Genomic DNA, 17,525 nt, shown 5'->3' with positions numbered 1-17,525 from the left:
CGACGAGGGCATATTGGCGCGTGCTCGAAATTCATGCTACCTTTTCATCCCCAGTCTCCCGCCCCTCCCCCACCTCTGGAATCTCGATTCCTACACTAGTTCCCCCAAATCCCCCTCCTGTACTCCCTGTACTCAAGTGCACTATCATGTTGCCAATCAACGCGGATCTCCGAGCCGGAGATCCTGAGGTCCGTCCTGCCTTCGGTCGTTGCTTGCTGTCGCTCAACAGTGGCATGGCGACGCTTGACGACCAGTTTGCCGGCAAAGTGCTGATGGTAACCATCAACGGCGACCGGCCTCCCGTCTCGCCGGATGACCTTGTCAAAGATCTTGGCATTGCGCACGGCATCCAAATAAGTGACTTGCTCATCAAAGTCTGTCCGCCACCGGCTGATTTCTTCGTCAGGTTCCGGACAACTTTCAACTGCAGTCGTGTGTTCGAATCTTCCCGGCGTTTGTTCTGCGATGGCGTGCTGGTGAGGTTTGATCGGTGGCACCCAGGATGGGGCTCGGTGCCCTCTTAGCTTGAGTTTTTAACAAAGCTAACCTTCCACGGCATGCCTCAACGTGCTTGGAACAGCGAGTCCATGAACGAGCTTATCAACGACCTTGGAGCTGAGCTCGTAAGTATGTTTGTTCCTCTAGACAGCTGGGCTCTGACGGTTATGGCATGGATGAAGAAGCCGTCCACCATACCGATGGTGATTGGTGTTGAGATACCAGTGCAGGAACCGTGGTTGTACTATTCGTCGCCACCAAGGCCGCCGCGGACGTTTGGGATGTACCTGTATCGAGTGTCCGTGCATGTCGAAAAGTGGTCAATCCATCAATCGAAGTCCTTCCGCCGCCGCTGGTGCTAGGGTCCGTCGACGACGTCCATTACAGGAGTCAATGTCAGACTTTCCCCGTGTTGCTCGGAACGATGGATGGCACAGGGCCTACTCCATCGCGCGGCGGAGGCCACTACTTCTTTGGGAGAAGAGGCAGGGCTGGCTGCCTGGATGTGCTCTAATTTGAGGTAACAACTGAATCTTGTCAGATACTAGTTAAATCTAAGCTATGGGTGTGAAGCACTGATATGCCAGTACATTTTGATTGTGACCTGTTCTAATTTTGTACCTGAACTTTTTTTAGAAAGGGCTGTACGTCAACTTAATGTGCTAGGAGAACTTATTGTGTTGTCTGTCTGTTTTCTTTGCACAACATTCAAGATATTTCCCCGTCATTGATAAAGACGATGAACCGTTATGTACGAATTTGTTGGTTTCAACATGGCCCTTCCCATAGCGATCCACTGCTTCAATCCTGATTGTGCCGCCTACGTGAAATTTTTGTATGCAAGTTCAGTGTGCTATGATGTTCTATATGATTGTGTCAACTATATAAGTTTTTACTGACCATCAGCAATGCATATGGCTGAAAGATGTATTTACGAGCATCGGCCGATGGGTCTCTCTCTCTCTCTCTCTCTCACACACACACACACACACACACACGCACATGTGGGACCCGTTGAATTATTTATTTGCCCGTGACAACTTTTAATTAGGTTCCCCACTAATCTAACTTTTTTCTTAAGTTATTAATTGAGCTTAGTGACTTCAAAAAGTTGTACAGAAGCCTTGTTTGGGCCTTTCCGGTGTCGCTGAATGTGGGCTGAGTAACCATGTTAGGTTGTACTCTACTACACAGGCCTTTTTTCGCTATTTTTTTAAATAATACATTTTTTATTAATTTTCATAAATATTACGCTGGGTAATTATTTTTCAAAAATAATACACCATCGGCACGCTGCAGGCCGACTGGGCCTAGTCGGCCTACAGCTGGCCGACTGGCCCCTGTCGGCCCACTGAGGGCTGATTGGCTCCTATCGGCCCACTATGGGCCGACTGGAGCTAATTGGCTTGCTGTGGGCTAATTATTTTTGCAAAAGTGTTAATCATGTATTTAAAAAATATGTGTATTGGGACCTCCTCCGCTCGCTGTGGGCCCATTGTTGACTAAAAAATATGTTTTAAAAAGTGTTAATCATGTATTTAAAAATTGTTAAATGTGTGTATAAAAAATGTTCCTTATCTATACAAAAAATTTTAAATGTGTGTATAAAAATAGCTTTTTTTCAACATCAGCAATGCAACTGGGCCGAGAGTTGTACACAATATCCGGGTCAACTTGTACACAATATACGTGGAGACGTACGACTACATCAACCAAGTTAACGCTTCCATTGTCGATCTACAAGGGTACGTAGATCACACTCTCCCCCTCTCGTTGCTATGCATCACCATGATCTTGCGTGTGCGTAGGAAAATTTTGAAATTACTACGTTCCCTAACATCGGCACAGAGTAGGACAAGGCCAACACGCTGGTTATAATACATGGCTGCAAAGAAAAGCAGGGTTAAAATAATGCTACGTCAAATGGTAATTAGACATTATAAGGCTCCACGGTGGTCACAGGAGATGAACCAAAATAAACTTTGAACCTTGCAATGGCATACCTTAATGTGCAAAACAAGATGATAATTGCATAAAACAAGCTTTGATCAATACACTAATGGGTCTGGTTTTTTATTGATGTTGATAAGCAAACCAAAAAAGTATTATTGCAAGGTCAACCATACAATCAAATGGGTAAAAAACACATGAAGATTATAAGCAGCCGAACAAGATATTTGAGCCTATTTTTGCATTTCCATATGGATTAATCATAGTACTTCTGCTTGGAATATATGATCTATATATATGCTCTTTTTTTTACGAAGGGAATCATGTTGAACTAGCTGGCAGCAACTATGGCAAGCACTAGAGCATCATTCACCGAGCCAATTGAGGCCATCATATTATTCCAAACACAAAACTGATGTAGGTAGCCAGTCCAAGCATATTTCATGCACACAAATACTGAATCAATGCGCTAACCTCCCCTAGCTCGGCCAGACAACTTGTGAAAAATAAACAACCAACTATTGGATGCTACATGAGCTACAACATACAACTGGGCTCAATATATTAGCACTAGCGAACCTATAGAATCCTTGGGATTTGTCAAGTGCAGGATTAAGAACGAATGGAAACCAAATTGGGGGTGGAGTGTGCTCATGATCCTTGCATAGTCTCCAGGGTAGCACTGCTGGAGATCACAGAGCATGGAGATGAAATTTGATTTGGCACAAACATTGAGCTCAAAAGGCATTTGGATAATGACACCTAGAAAGCCTTCGATATGTGCAAGCAATCAAATCAAAACGAAACATAAACACACACAGAGAAACCCCTGGAACCCCATGAATCAACTAGTTGATAAAAATAGAGCTAAGCCAGGAATAAGCAAATTTAGCATAGTCATGACCTGAAAACATTTAGAAAGCCTATCACACACACTTAAACATGGCTAGAGTAATTAAACATGGCATCATACTCTATTTTATAACCATTACCAAACCCTACAACGAGTGAAGTAAAAAGATTCGTTCCTTTAGTATCAAGTTCAAAAACCTAGAAAGTACCATGGCAAGATACTAAATTATCAAACCCAGGGACCAATTGAATGACAAGATCATCACAAACACTAGATTCTGGTTGCCAGAAGACCACCATCTCAGACATCATAACAACAGACACAAACACTAGATTCTGGTGGCCAGAAGACCACCATCTCAGACATCATAACAACAGAACCGGACCCTGAATCATTGTCTCGACGGCCAGTATCGCAATCGGCTACAGCTCGATGGCTGGACCATCCTAGGGAACAAAGAGGGAGGAGGCCATGGACTCACCAGAACCATTGTAGCCGAACATGAAGATTGTGACGCAGTCACCACTCTCCCATCGGCACGGCGGTGACCGTTCAGTTAGCACCATATCAAGCCACACTGAGGTGTGGCGGGCACACCCCAGCGGTAGTTCTGGAGGCACACATGGGACTCTAGCAATGAATCTCGGTAGAACCGCTTCATTGAAAACAACACAATGCACACTTTCAATAAGTTGACATGAATTACCAAAACTGTGTAAGCAACACAAGCATGCTAGATTGACATCAATCAACATACTGTGTAAGCAAACGACTGAGAAGTACTCCCTCTGTCCGGAAATACTTGTCATCAAAATGGATGAAAGAGGATGTATTTAGACATATTTTAGTTCTAGATACATCTATTTCTATCCATTTCGATGACAAGTATTTCCGGACGGAGGGAGTATCAGATAGAAAACATAGAGAAGTAGAGCCAAAAAATATCAATACAGAGTAGTTTGGACTATATATGCATGATGTACGGGTTTTTGTTGTGAAGTAGCTTCTCCAACATGTCTGCACACTGGGTTTTCGTTGTGAGTATTCTAACCGGAAATTTCGGCAGCATAACTCATTAGAATCAAAGGGGTGAAAACTGAATTTTGATGATGCCCGGAGGTGTTGCAAGGGATGGTATGTGCCTATCAGGGCATCATTGATCCATCCAATATGCAAAATGGGAAGTATATTCAAATTTATATGCCTAATTCACAATTTGCTTGCTGGGTGCGCACCAATGGATTGGTTCACTTCAAGAATGTACATGCAATCGCATGTATAAAGAATGGCCATATGTTCAGCACCAGCAACAACCAGCAGAAAAGTGAGAAAGACAAATGAGGAATAATCAATAATACATATCAAAAACTAGAAAGTTGAGTAGTACATATCAATTTGACTTTGCACAAACCATTCGTTCAAATAATTAGAATGTACGCAAAAAAGTGTTGAAAGTGAGGGCCAGACTAACATAACTCAGCTGACCATGGGTATAATTCCAGATTGAGCCATTTCACCAATTAACCAACAAGTGAGATCAAAATCTTTCTGTAGCCTATATTTACAGGCTCAACATGCCCGCATAATAGTCATGTGCGACACGCCGAGGAGAAGGTCGAGGACTAGGACCAGCTTACCTTTAGGGAGCAGAGCAGGTCGAGGATGAAGAGGAGCACCGGCGTTCTTCAACGACAGTGCTAGGCGCGCCCTTGCGCCTCTCCTTGGCGTGGAGCAGGACAAGGCCGACATGCTAGTTATATTACATGGCTCCAATGAAGAAGAAGGGTCAAAATAACGCTACATCAAATGGTAATTAGACATTATAAGGCTGCATGGTGGTCACAGGAAATGAACCAAAATAAGCTTTGGACCTTGCAATGGCATACCATAATGTGCAAAACAAGAGGATGATTGCATAAAACAAGCTTTGATCAATACAGTAATTGGTCTAGTCTTTTAATGGCATGAATAAGCAAAGAAAAAAAACATATTATTCCAAGGTCAACCATACAACCAAATGGGTAAAAGGGGAAAAACACATGAGGATTATAAGCAACTGAACAAGATATTTGAACCTGATTTTGCCTTTCCATATGGATTAATCATAGTACTTCTGCCTAGAATATCTTATCTATATTTACACTCTTTATCTGGCAAAGGGAATCATGTTACAGCGGTGCCTGTGCGGATAGCACCGCATCAAGCCACACTGAGGTGTGGCTGGAACAACCCAACGGAGGGTCTGGAGGCACGCTTGCGACTCCAGCAATCAATCTAGGTAGAACCTCTTCACTGAAAACAATACACAATGCGCACTTGCAATAAGTTGACATGAATGACCAAAACTATGTAAGCAACACAAGCATGGTAGATTGGCATCAAAAAAACATAGAGAAGTAGAGCCAAAAAAGTATCAGTACAGAGCACTCCGGACTATATATGCATGATGTATGGGTTTTTGTTGTGAAGTAGCTTCTCCAACACGTCTGCACATTGGGAACACACTACACGGGCCATCTATCGTGCATGGTACACGGGCCATAAGAGAAAATTAAGGAGGTTCCATTTTATCTTGGGCAGGAAACCCAGTGATCCGTTTAACTTGCGGGGGAAATTAACCCATTCTAACTTGTATATGGGCTACCTATGCTACTTCAGACGTAAGAGTCGAATAGTATATTAGGATGGATTGCCTCTACTCATGCCAAAGAAATCATGAGGAACATAATTCACAATGGAAGCTGGAGGAAAACAAATGTTTAACCAGCTTTGTTACAAACTGCAAATATATGACTTTCCATTCAGGATCATTAATGATGCTTAGAGCTGGAGGTGCATGTTAAAGGATACATGGCAGTAGCTACCATTTTGCTTCAAAAATTTAAGCATGCATGTCATGTATCTTCCATTTGCTATCTGTCTTCTTGATCTTTAGTTCTTGGATCTTCTTGAAACTAACAAACTATATTTTCAGTCATCAAACAATTGCAATTCATCTTATTTTCAGGAAGGGTCTATGTCAGAGTTTTGATTTTGCAAACTCCACATACTCAACTATCATTTAATCTTTCACAATTGCTAACACTCACGTTTTAATCGGACACAGAGAAAGATAGGGGCTTATAGATTCGCCTCCCAACCTTTTACCTCAAGGGTAATGTCAACAATAATAGTTCATGATAACTTACATCTAATTGGATATATATATCAGGATCTTTCCAACACAATGTGCTTGCCAAAGGATAAAATGTAAGAAGGAAAGGTGAAGATCACAATGACTCTTGCATAAGGTAGAAGATAAAAGTAAAAGATAGGCCCTTCGCAGAGGGAAGCAGAGGTTGTCATGCGATTTTAAGGTTGGATGCACAAAATCTTAATGCAAAAGAACGTCACTTTTTATTGCCCCTTGTGATAGGGACCTTTATTATGCAGTCCGTCGCTTATATTGCTTACATATCACAAGATCGTATAAAGCTTATTTTCTCCACACTAATGGATCATACATATTTAAAGAGCAATTTTTATTGCAACTACCGATGACAACTTACTTGAAGGATCTTAATCCATAGGTAGGTATGATGGACTCTCATGGCAAAACTCGTTTTAAGGGATATTTGGAAGCACAAGTAGTATCTCTACTTGGTGCAAAGAATTTGGCTAGCATGAGGGGGAAAGGCAAGCTCATCGTGTTGGATAATCCATGACAATATACTTTATTTCAGATATAAGAAAACATAACCCATTACGTTGTCTTCCTTGTCCAACATCAACCTTTTAGCATGTCATATTTTAATGAGTGCTGACAATTGCAAAGGATGTCCAAGATAGTATATTTATATGTGAAATCTCTCTTCCTTCAATATTCTTTCATGAATTGTTCAAGTGACCAATTCTACGTTTGCTAACTTCCAATAAGTTTACTACCTATACTTATTATGTGTGAAGTCGTTACTCCCCATGTTATAGGCATATGAAGCATATATAAATTCAGATTTATGACATTCAATTCATTCAACCATTTACTCATAGGATATACGTGAAGCACATGAGTAAATGACAAAACTAATCCAAAAGATATAAGTGAAGAACAGTGAGTAGTCAAATAATTAACTAGCTATAGGAGGATTCTTTTTCATTCAATATTCAGATCCAATGATTTTATTCAAACAACAAGTAAAATTGAAAATACGCTCCAAGCAAAACACATATCATGTGACGAATGAAAATATAGCTCCGAGTAAGGTATACCGATAGTTCTCAAGACGAAAGAGGGGATGCCTTCCGGGGCATCCCCAAGCTTAGGCGCTTGAGTCTTCCTTGAATATTACCTTGGGATGCCTTGGCATCCCCAAGCTTAGGGTCTTTCCACTCCTTATTCTCCTCATATCGATATCTCACCCAAAGCTTGAAAACTTCAATCACACAAAACTTAATAGAACTTCGTGAGATAGGTTAGTATGATAAAGAGTAAACCATTCACTTTGGTACTGTCAAAGACAAGGTTCATAATTGTTCTCACACAATGCCTACTGTACCATATACAATTTATATTGAGAAATATAATCCATAGAAACTAGAAAACAAGCAAACTATGCAATGAAAACAGAATCTGTCAGAAACAGAATAGTCTATAATGATCTAAACATCAATGATACTTGGTGGACGTGAGGAATTTTTCTATTAATCTTCTGCAAAAAGAATCAACTCAAAAGTACTCTTCTGTAAAAAATGGTAGCTAATCTCGTGAGCGCAAAGTTTCTGTTTTTTACAGCAAGACCACATTAACTTTCACCCAAGTCTTCCCAAAGGTCTTACTTGGCACTTTATTGAAACAAAAGCTATAAAACATGATTACTACAGTAGCTTAATCATGTAAACACACAAAAACAATAGGGGTAAATATTGGGTTGTCTCCCAACAAGCGCTTTTCTTTAATGCCTTTTAGCTAGGCATGATGATTTCAATGATGCTCATATAAAAGATAAGAATTGAAACATAAAGAGAGCATCATGAAGAATGTGACTAGCACATTTGAATCTAACAAACTTCCTATGCCTAGGGATTTTGTGAACAAATAATTTGTAGGAACAAGAATCAACTAGCATAGGAAGGCAAAACGAGTATAACTTCAAAACTTTAAGCACATAGAGAGGAAACTTGATATTATTGCAACTCCTACAAGCACATATTCCTCCCTCATAATAATTTTCAGTAGCATACTGAATGAATTCATCAATAAAACCATCACATAAAGCATTCTTTTCATGATCTATAAGCATAGAAATTTTTCTACTCTCCACATAAGCAAAATTCTTCTCATTCGGAATAGTGGGATCACTAATCCCTAAAGTTGACACTCTTCCAAACCCACTTTAGATGATAGTATTTTTCATACTCCAAAATATATAAGAGAAGTTCATGGAGTTCTACAATTAATATAGACTAACCAACATCCAAGCTCAAAATGTATAAGTGAAGCACACGAAGCATTCTATAAAACCATACTCAAAAGATTTAAGTGAAGCACAAAGATTAATTCTATAAGATCATACATAAAAGATATAAGTGAAGCACAAGAAGTATTCTATAAATTGATGAAGGGACATCTCATACTAGGATGGTTCTTAAAGAAAAAAAACACAAGGGACACAAGTCATGTGAACAAAACAAAAACCCAGGTATACCGATAATTGTTGAAGAAGACAGATGGGATGCCAACCGGGGCATCCCTAAGCTTAGATGCTTGAGTATCCTTGAAATATTTACTTGGGGTGGCATGGGCATCCCCAAGCTTCAACTCTTGCCTCTCTTTATTTTTCTCACATTGGTAACTGATCCTTCTTCGAAGACTTCATCCACAAAAACTTAAGAAAAACTTTGTGAGTTCCGTTAGTATACTAAAGCAAATCACTACCTTTAGGTACTGTTTCAAACTCATTCCAATTTCATATTAGAACTATATCAACTGTATTCCAACTTCACCATGGTTCATACCTCCCGATACTACCCATAGATTCATCAAAATAAGCGATCAACACATAGAAAACAGAATCTGTCTAAAACGGAACAGTCTGTAGTAATCTGGAGATTTAGTAAACTTCTGTAACTACAAAAATTATGAAGTAAATTTTACAATTTGAACAATTTGTACGGAAGTAATGTGCAAAAAGTTTCAGACCCATTTGACCTTCTAGTAAAAAAAATGTAAAATCACGCGCTACAACAAAAGTTTCTGTTTTTGTTCTACACATAGTAAGCAAGCAATCTAATCATACTAAAACCAAAGCTTGGCACATTATTTTTATAATACATTGGATATATAAAAGGAGATAATTATTTACAGATAAAATTCCATGAAAAATTCTACATTGTTTCCATGAGCATGAACACAAGTGCTCAAGGTCGACGCTCACTTCTTCAATGCATAACTTTCCAATCACTTCTCTTTTTTGAAAAAATTTTAGGCATGAGAGGCAAGTAATTTTTTTGTATTTTAATTCTTTTAAATTTTTTTGTATGTTTCACCCACAACTAAACAGAAATAAAAAAAGGAAAAACAAAATCTACTTAGTGAAGAAAGCAAACAAGCACACACGATAATATCAACCCCACGCTATTGCTCCCCGGCAACGGCGCCAGAAAAGAGCTTGATAATCCCCAAGTGCAGGGAATCATCATAGAAATTTCCAAAGGTGGAAGTGATAACTATGGAGTGTCGAACCCACAAGGAGCTAAAGGTAAGATCAATATTCTCTCAAGCCCTATCTGCCACTGATACGACTCTACGTACACCGAACTTTTGCTTCCAACTAGAAACAAGAAATAAAACTACGTTGTGGGTATGAAGAGGATAACTTTTCATGGTAAAGCAGAGCTAAAATATAAAAGTAGGTGCTGTTATCATAAAGTTAGAATATATTACCAAATATTATAAATAGCGAGTGTTGAATAATGGTGGATCGGTGTGCGGAATTGTCCTAGGAAATTGTTAACAAGACCGGTAATCACTATTGCAATTTCATATGAGGGAGAGGCACAAGCTAACATACATTCTCTTCATGGATCATATGGACTTATGATTGGAACTCTAGAAAGCATCCGCAACTACTAAAGATCATTAAGGTAAAACCCAACCATAGCATTAAAGCATCAAGTCCTCTTTATCCCATACGCAACAACCCCCTTACTCGGGTTTATATTTCAGTCACTCACGCAACCCACTATAAGCGAATCATGAATGCATTGCAACACCCTACAGCGGGAATCCCTCACGCTTGCACGACACGGAGGGCACCATAGGACAACACCAAAATAAAACATACAACTCATACCAATCTAGGTCATCAATCAACCCAAAGACAAAGGATATCTACTCAAAACATCATAGGATGGCAACACATCATTGCATCATAATATGTGGCATAAAGCACCATGTTCAAGTAGAGATTACAGCGGGGTGTGGGAGAGTGGACCGCGTAAAAGAGATGAGGATGGTGATGATGATGGTGATGTTGATGAAGACAATCACCGCGTCGATGATTCCCCTCCCGATGTCACTCCATGGCCTCCCCCCTGGATGGGGAGAGGTTCTCCCTCTGGTCCTTGGCCTTCATGGCGATGATGGCCTCTCCAGGATCCTCCTCCATGGCCACCGGTGATGATGGCCCCCTCCAGTAGGGTGGCAGAGAGGGCCTAGATTGATTTCTCGTGGCTATAGAGGCTTGCGGCAGCGGAACTTCCGATCTAGGTTAATTCCCAATGGTTTCTATATTTATAGGAGAAGTTGGCGTTGATTTCACGTCAGGGGGGCCCTCGGGGAGTCCACGAGGAAGGGGGGCACGCCCCAGGGGTGTGGGCGCGCCCCCCAGCCTCGTGGGGCCCCCGTGACTCCCCTCCAGTAGATTTTTGTTCCAGTATTTTTCATATTTTCCTGAAAAAATCTTCGTTGATTTTCAGCCCATTCCGAGAACTTTTATTTCTGCACAAAAACAACACCATGGTAGTCCTGCTGAAAACAGCGTCAGTCCGGGTTAGTTCTAATCAAATCATACCAAAATCATATAAAACTATAGTAAACATGGCATGAATACTTCATAAATTAGAGATACATTGGAGACGTATCAGTTTGCCACTAATATATCCATCTATCATGTTTGTATAATAATTGCCATGTTGTAATATTTGCAGAAAGTATGGAGCACGACCGAGACGAGGACGCAGAATAGGGTAGGGGGACATAATCGCAGCCGGAGGTGGTGTCATGTCGTATCTCAATGAAACCAATGGTCTAGAAGGAGAGGGTGTAGCAGGCTACGGTTATCAAACAATGGAGGAGGAAGGAGAGGGTGAAGCAGGCTCCGGTGACCGAATGCCGGTGCAAGAAGAAGACCGTGATGACGGCTCCGGTGACCGAACAGAGTCCGGCCAGGTATATACATTAATTTAGCCTGTCCTCACTAGCTAATTGATGCATTCATTGTTTTGGTATGTACACATATTAACTCTCGTCTTTCTTATTTTTTCTAGCCCTCCGGATCGAGCACAACTTCGGTAAAGAAACGAGGCCCGAAGAAAAAGTTGTGCTCAGATGAAAGGGTCACGATCACAGTAATCGCGCGCGATGGCCAACCGATTGAACCCATCCAGACCAAGGAAGTATTTTCTGCTCAGTGCGGGTTCTTGTTAGGGACAAGATCCCGACGAGCATCGACCGATGGTATAAGCCTAAGAAGGAAGACCCTAAGGTGTCTTATGTCAACAATATGCAGAAAGATGATCTTTGGACCATGCTGAAGGCAAATTTCACCCTACCACCAGAGGAGGATCCGGAGAAGCCAGTTAAAGAGCCATTGATCAAGTCTCATGCTCTTAAGAAGATGGCAGATCTATTCCTTAGGTGGAAGAATGAGCTGAAAACATCGTTTGTCGACCAAGAAAAGACACCAGAATTCACCGGCCGATATGAGAAGATCAGAGATCACTGGGACGCATTTGTGGCCCACAAGACATCGGACAAGAGTGAGAAGATGTCAGCGAGAAACTAGATAAATGCTGCGAAGAAGGAGTATCACCATCGCACGGGGTCAGGTGGCTACCTCAAAGCCCGGCAATTGTGGGCCAAGGCTGAGAATGACCTGCTTGATAAAGGGGTCGGACCAGAGAAATTAAACTGGCCAGACCATTGCTGGACTTTGTTCTTCAGGGTTGGCGGAACCATGGACCCTGTATCAAGGAAGTGCGTTTGGACGAATGAGCAACTGCAAATACCCGTCACGAAGCTTCAGGACTATATTGCCGTAGCGCTGCAAGGGACGTTCATTCCAGACATAGAGAACGACGAGCTCACAATGGCCCTCGGGAATCCTGAGCCAGGCTCCGTTCCGTGGAGTGCTAGGTTTCCTGACGCGAGTGGTTACAAATGCCAGGAGAGGAGGAGGAAAATGGAGCATACCCAACTGTAGAAACTAGACGCAAGGGTACAAGCGCTAGAGGAACGAGAAGTAGTTCACAGCAAGCGACCTACTGAAGCTACCCCAAAGCTACCCGCCATCTCAGCGGAGAAGCAGCGTGGCTTCCACCGAGATGCTTCAGCTGGAGCCTGTTGTCGGTGTCAAAACCAGCAGATCTCGGGTAGGGGGTCCCAAACTGTGCGTCTAGGGTCGATGGTAACAGGAGACAGGGGACACGAGGTTTACCCAGGTTCGGGCCCTCTCTATGGAGGTAATGCCCTACTTCCTGCTTGATTGATCTTGATGAATAAGAGTATTACAAGAGTTGATCTACCACAAGATCGTAATGGCTAAACCCTAGAAGTCTAGCCAGTTGACTATGGTAATGAGTCTCCCCCCTTCCGGACTAAGTCCTCCGGTTTATATAGACACCGGGAGGATCTAGGGTTACACAAGGTCGGTTACAAAGAAAGGAATCTACATATCCGGTTGCCAAGCTTGCCTTCCACGCCAAGGAGAGTTCCATCCGGACACGGGTGCGGTCTTCGGTCTTCACATCTTGCTACCTCTTGAGCACTGCGTTGGATTTCCCCGAAGAGGAAAGGATGATGCAGCAAAGTAGCGTAAGTATTTCCCTCAGTTTTTGAGAAACAAGGTATCAATCCAGTAGGAGGCTACGCGTGAGTCCCTTGTACCTACACAAACCAAATAACTCCTCGCAACCAACACGAATAGGGGTTGTCAATCCCTTCACGGTCACTTACGAGAGTGAGATCTGATAGAGATGATAGATAATATTTTTGGTATTTTGGTATAAAGATGCAAAGTAAAATAAAAAGCAAAGTAATAAGTAAAGCAATATTAAATTGATGGAAGATTAATATGATGAGAATGGACCCGGGGGCCATAGGTTTCAAGTGGCTTCTCTCAAGAGCATAAGTATTTTACGGTGGGTAAACGAATTACTGTTGAGCAATTGAAATAATTGAGCATAGTTATGAGAATATCTAGTTATGATCATGTATATAGGCATCACGTCCGAGGCAAGTAGACCGACTCCTACCTGCATCTACTACTATTACTCCCCTCATCAAGCGCTATCCAGCATGCATCTAGAGTATTAACTTCAAGAAAATAGAGTAACGCCTTAAGCAAGATGACATGATTTAGAGGGATAAATTCATGCAATATGATAAATACACCATCTTGTTATCCTCGATGGCAACAATACAATACGTGCCTTGCTGCCCCTACTGTCACTGGGAAAGGACACCGCAAGATTGAACCCAAAGCTAAGCACTTCTCCCATTGCAAGAAAAACCAATCTACTAGGCCAAACCAAACTGATAATTTGAAGAAACTTGCAAAGATAACCAATCATACATAAAATAATTCAGAGAAGATTCGAATATTGTTCATAGATAATCTTGATCATAAACCCACAATTCATCGGTCTCAACAAACACACCACAAAAAGAAGATTACATCGAATAAATCTCCATGAGAGAGGGGGAGAACATTGTATTGAGATCCAAAAGGAGAGAATAAGCCATCTAGCTACTAACTATGGACCCGAAGGTGTGAGGTAAACTACTCACACTTCATCGGAGGGGCTATGGTGATAATGTGGAAGCCCTCCGTGGTGGATTCCCCTTCCGGCGGAGCTCCGGAACAGGCCCCAAGATGGGATCTCGTGGATACAGAAAGTTGCGGCGGTGGAATTAGGTTTTTGGCTCTGTATCTGATCGTTTGGGGGTACGTAGGTATATATAGGAGGAAGGAGTACGTCGGTGGAGCAACGGGGGGCCCACGAGGCAGGGGGCGTGCCCTAGGGGGGTGGGCGCGCCCCCCACCCTCGTCGCCACCTCCCTTCTTTCTTGACATGGGTTCCAAGTCTCCTGGATCATATTCGGTGAGAAAATCACGTCCCCGGAGGTTTCATTCCGTTTGGACTCCGTTTGATATTTCGTTTCTTCGAAACACTAAAATAGGCAAAAAAACAACAATTCTGGGCTGGGCCTCTGGTTAATAGGTTAGTTCCAAAAATAATATAAAAGTGGAAAATAAAGCCTAAAATGGTCCAAAACAGTAGATAATATAGCATGGAGCAATCAAAAATTATAGATACGTTGGAGACGTATCAGGCATCCCCATGCTCAATTCCTGCTCGTCCTCGAGTAGGTAAATGATAAAAGAAAGAATTTTTGATGCGGAGTGCTACATGGAATAATTTCAATGTAATTCTTCTTATTTGTGTTATGAATATTTAGATCCAAAAGATTCAAGACAAAAGTTCATATTGACATAAAAATAATAATACTTCAAGCATACTAACTAAGCAATTATTTCTTCTCAAAATAACATGGCCAAAGAAAGTTATCCCTACAAAATCATATAGTCTGGCTATGCTCTATCTTCACCACACAAAGTATTTTAATCATGCACAACCCAGATGACAAGCCAAGCAATTGTTTCCTACTTTTGACATTTTCAAAACTTTTTCAATCTTCACGCAATACATGAGCGTGAGCCATGGATATTGCACTATATGTGGAATAAAATGGTGGTTGTGGAGAAGACAAAAAGAGGGGAAGATAGTCTCACATCAACTAGGCGTATCAACGAGCTATGGAGATGCCCATCGATAGATATCAATGTGAGTGAGTAGGGATTGCCATGCAATGGATGCACTAGAGCTATAAGTATATGAAAGCTCAACAAAAAGAAACTAAGTGGGTGTGCATCCAACTCACTTGCTCACGAAGACCTAGGGCATTTTGAGGAAGCCCATCATTGGAATATAAAAGCCAAGTTCTATAATGAAAAATTCCCACTAGTATATGAAAGTGACAAAATGAGAGACTCACTATCATGAAGATCATGGTGCTACTTTGAAGCACAAGTGTGGTAAAAGGATAGTAACATTGTCCCTTCTCTCTTTTTCTCTCATTTTTTATTTGGGCCTTTTCTCCTTTTTTATGGCCTCTTTTTTTATTTTTTTTCGTCTGGAGTCTCATCCCGACTTGTGGGGGAATCATAGTCTCCATCATCCTTTCCTCACTTGGGACAATGCTCTAAAATGATGATAATCACACTTTTATTTTTCTTACAACTCAACAATTACAACTCGATACTTAGAACAAAATATGACTCTATATGAATGCCTCCGGCGGTGTACCGGGATATGCAATGAATCAAGAGTGACATGTATGAAAGAATTATGAACGGTGGCTTTGCCACAAATACGATGTCAACTACATGATCATGCTAGCAATATTACAATGATGGAGCGTGTCATAATAAACGGAACGGTGGAAAGTTGCATGGCAATATATCTCGGAATGGCTATGGAAATGCCATGATATGTAGGTATGGTGGCTGTTTTGAGGAAGGTATATGGTGGGTGTATGATACCGGCTAAAGGTGCGGGGTATTAGAGAGACTAGCAATGGTAGAAGGGTGAGAGTGCGTATAATCCATGGACTCAACATTAGTCATAAAGAACTCATATACTTATTGCAAAAATCTAGAAGTTATCAAAGCAAAGTATTATGTGCATGCTCTTAGGGGGATAGATTGGTAGGAAAATACCATTGCTCGTCCCCGACCGCCACTCATAAGGAAGACAATCAATAAATAAATCATGCTCCGACTTCATCACATGACGGTTCACCATACATGCATGCTACGGGAATCACAAACTTTAACACAAGTATTTCTCAAATTCACAACTACTCAACTAGCATGACTCTAATATCACCATCTTCATATCTCAAAACAATTATCAAGCATCAAACTTCTCTTAGCATTCAACGCACTCAAAAGAAAGTTTTACAAACCTTGAATACCAAGCATATTAGGATTGTTTAAGCAAATTACCATGCTATTTAAGACTCTCAAAATAATCTAAGTGAAGAATGAGAGATCAATAGTTTCTATAAAACAAATCCACCACCGTGCTCTAAAAGATATAAGTGAAGCACTAGAGCAAAACTATATAGCTCAAACGATATAAGTGAAGCAGATAGAGTTGTGACGCCCCCGATTCAATCGTACACTAATCATGCACGCAAACATGTACGATCAAGATCAGGGACTCACGCGAAGATATCACAACACAACTCTAAAACATAAATAAGTCATACAAGCATCATAATACAAGCCAGGGGCCTCGAGGGATCGAATACAAGTGCTCGATCATAGACGAGTCAGCGGAAGCAACAACATGTGAGTACAGACATAAGTTAAACAAGTTGCCATAAGATGGCTAGCACAAACAGGGATACATATCGAACGAGGCACAGGCCTCCTGCCTGGGATCCTCCTAACTACTCCTGGTCGTCGTCAGAGGGCTGCACATAGTAGTAGGCACCTCCAGTGTAGTAGGAGTCGTCGTCGACGGTGGCGTCTGGATCCTGGACTCCATCGTCTGGTCGCAGCAATCGAGTAAAGAAAAGGGGAAAAGGGGGAACAAAGCAACTGTCAGTACACATCCAAAGTATTCGCAAGCAAGGAGCTACACTACATATGCATGGGTATATGTGTTAAGGGCCATATCAGTGGACTGAACTGCAGAATGCCAGAATAAGAGGGGGATAGCTAATCCTGTCGAAGACTACGCTTCTGGTAGCCTCCGTCTTGCAGCATGTAGAAGAGAGTAGACTGAAGTCCTCCAAGTAGCATCGCATAGCATAATCCTAACCAGTGATCCCCTCCTCATCACCCTATTAGAGAGCGATCACCGGGTTGTATCTGGCATTTGGAAGGGTGTGATT

Source organism: Triticum aestivum, chromosome 4A (assembly GCF_018294505.1).
Source record: "Triticum aestivum cultivar Chinese Spring chromosome 4A, IWGSC CS RefSeq v2.1, whole genome shotgun sequence".
Classification (NCBI taxonomy): domain Eukaryota; kingdom Viridiplantae; phylum Streptophyta; class Magnoliopsida; order Poales; family Poaceae; genus Triticum; species Triticum aestivum.
The sequence above is the reverse complement of the archived record's forward strand: the minus strand, read 5'-3'. Positions refer to the sequence as shown.